This window comes from Miscanthus floridulus, chromosome 16 (genome assembly GCF_019320115.1).
Source record: "Miscanthus floridulus cultivar M001 chromosome 16, ASM1932011v1, whole genome shotgun sequence".
In the NCBI taxonomy this organism is placed as follows: Eukaryota; Viridiplantae; Streptophyta; class Magnoliopsida; order Poales; family Poaceae; genus Miscanthus; species Miscanthus floridulus.
This window is the reverse complement of record NC_089595.1, coordinates 120,544,628-120,547,727: the sequence shown is the minus strand read 5'-3', so window position 1 is coordinate 120,547,727 and position 3,100 is coordinate 120,544,628. Positions and strand designations below refer to the sequence as shown.

Below are 3,100 nucleotides of genomic sequence, written 5' to 3'. Positions count from 1 at the left end.
AAATATATGCTGCAAATGTTGCATCTAGATGTTTCAAAAATAGATCGGATGTTACATCTCCATCCTCGCTTTATGTTGCCTCGCCTCGGTGCCTCCTCCTCCCGACGCCACCTGCGCCCCCCTCCCTCTCTTCTCAATGCTAGTGACGTTCAGGGTGGCGCGGGGCCCATGTGAGCGTGCGAAACAACAAGGAAACGGCTGTAGGTGCAGGTGTCCGCACGTCTCGTCCATCTGGGCGGACGGATGCCTGCTCCCCAAAATTACTGTATAATCATGGGTGGCCCATGCTCAGATAGGAAACAAAATGTATGAAGGGTTTAAATTCTGCTAATTAACATTCCTCGTAGATTTTTTTTTTGTTCGTTGATCCAGCTCGTCTCGATTGATCGTGACTCCTGTTTTTGTTTCTTTTTTACATCTCGGCACATGCCATGGATCTCAATACCAAACTAGTTGAATTCCATATGTGTTGCCGCGGGAATTTTTTGTTAAGAGTATAGATGACCATTTGATGAATTTAGGGTAGCACGAAACATCCCCTGGTTGACTTGGGGGCAGGGGCGTTGCCTGTTGCAGTTTCATCCTGCATAAACGGATGATCAAGACTGATATGAACGTACCGATTAGTTCTATTTTTAGTAGGAGTGATCAAAACAATTTTTTGTATGGAGTATTTGCTTCCTTGACCTTCTTTTTGCCTTCTTCCACAATGGATCTTGATTCTGAAGATGAAGAGGAGGAGGAGCTGAACATTCCTGTTATCAAGGAAAACGGTATCTATAATCTCTGTTGCGTGGAATGTGTTCCCATCTTTCTTAGCTTTAGCTTTTGCTTGATGAGGTGGATTATGAACACATCTACTTGATGTCTCAAGGAAAAGCTGATGGGAAGAAGGAGCAGAAAAGTCAAGAGAAGGCAGTTGCTGCAGCTTCAAAATCTAGTCTTGCTTCTAGGCTTGTTGAAAAGAAAAGCAAGGATGATGATGATTCGGATGAGGATGAGACTGATTATTCGGATGAGGATGAGACGGATGATTTTGATGAGGGTGAGGGATTCCTGAAGAAGGCGACGATGATGTGAGTTGAAAGATGGACAAATGGTTTGTGTACATGTCATGGTTGTTCCATGTTGATAAGTTCCATCGTTGTAGGATTCAAGTGATGAGGATGATACCAGTGAGGATGAGGAGGAAACTCCAACACCTAAGAAGGTGCACTTATGGATTTTACTCCTGTGTTAATTTCAGTAATCTATTGTTATTACATATCACTATGATATCAATGTGCCCTTATGGATTTTACTCCTGTGTTAATTTCAGTAATCTGTTATTAGATATCGCTATGATATCGATGCGATGTTTTTCCTGCCTTTTTCAGCCAGAGGCAGGCAAGAAGAGAGCTGCTGAAAATGCTCTGAAAACTCTGCTTTCTGATAAGAAAGCAAAGGTTGCCACGCTGTCAGCCCAGAAGACAGGTGTGTACTCAAGTAGCTTGTGCTAGGGCGTCAAGTAGTCTTTTTGCCATGGAACTCTTGCTATGAATTTGTAATTTGTAACATGTATTCCTCTTGCAGGTGGCAAGAAGGGCACCACCCATGTGGCAACTCCATACCCAGCCAAGCAGGCGGGCAAGACCCCTGCAAACAATGACAAGTGAAAGGAGAAGTCTCCAAGATCTGGTGGGTCGGTCCCTTGCAAATCGTGCAGCAAGTAAGTAGGCACAGTTTTTTTTGGTGAGCCTATTTGGTTATTTGGTGAGAAAACAATGTATTGATCCTTGGTCTCTGTTCGTTGTTCTGTCCAGGACATTCAACAGTGAGATGGCTCTGCAGGCTCACTCAAAGGCGAAGCATCGGACCAAGTGAGTCGCAGGTCCAATCGAGCCCTCGAAGGCGAAACATGGGACGTCCAAGTGAGTCTGGAAAGAATGTCGGTGGAAGTCCTGGCCTTATTTTGTTTAGAGATTTGAGACTAGTTGCTATTTGACTGATTCAGCAAAACAAGACTGGTGTGTGAACTTTAATATTTTGGGCTGTCCAGCTGGTAGTATTTGGATTTGTTCAATGTGCATTCGATTGTTGTGCTGCGAATTGGTGGTTTTTTAGCTATATATATGGTGAGATCTCCTACAGATTCTTATACGGTAGTAGAAGCACGGTTCATTGTCGCACTGGCTCCTGTCGCATTCTATTTCTTGAAAACTGTCGTGCTTTTCTGCTTTCGTCTGAACCCGTGGTTGGTGGTTTGGTTAGCTCCTGTCCTTCTAAACCGGCTGACGCCACCAATTCCCACTGCTTTGTTCCCTCGACGCCAAAGCCCCGCCCCTCCTACCAATTCCCACTGCTTCGTTCTCTCGACGCCACCCGGGCATGGTCTGGGGTCGTCCTCGTCCGCTGGAGGAGGACGCCGAGGTGGAGAGGTCCAGAACCACCAAGCCCAAGAAATAGAACCTAGCTAGCTCATCATCTGTTAACTAGACTAACTGACTGGCTTTTCCCTTTCATCAGAGGCTACACTGATGAAGCTGCGACATGGCTCTCTGCAAGCTTTTACTACAACAGACCGGCGGCTGGGGCTGGATGGAGGCTTTGATGATGGACCACAACCAAACAAACAAAGGAAAACACTGGGATCTAGATGTCATTCATGTCAGCGAGCGCTTGCTTGGTCGACTTTCCTTTTTTTTCTCGAACACGCAGGACAGCTGTGCGTAAGATAGAACAATCGGATTACAAGCCGACTCCACGGCATGGGTTAGTTTTTTAACACATACAGCCATATCCACTAGCTCCAGCCAACTAATGTATGAATTTCCTCCGGCTTAGATTCCACTTGTCTCCCTCCCAAGTCCCAATCCATCCATCCATTAAGTTAAAGCCTGATGATGCTTAACCTATCTAGCACTAGGAGCAAAACAAATCAAACGCCTTGCTTACGCAGGCTACCCAAAAACCCATAAATCTTTCTCTGGCGAGCCAGACCTTCAAACGAAAAGCAACTGGACAAGTTCTCTTTGATTGTGCTTTCATTCATCGTCCTCGGCATCCTCAGCACCGCCCGAGGACCAACAGTTAGCTGTTAGCAGAAACGATATCAACGATA

The 3,100-nt window shown here is 45.6% G+C and overlaps 1 pseudogene; it reads left to right on the top strand.

Moving 5' to 3' along the window:
• The first annotated feature begins 628 nt into the window (after positions 1-628).
• LOC136514462 (histone deacetylase HDT2-like) lies at positions 629-2,073 on the top strand (annotated as a pseudogene).
• The last annotated feature ends 1,027 nt before the right edge of the window (positions 2,074-3,100 follow it).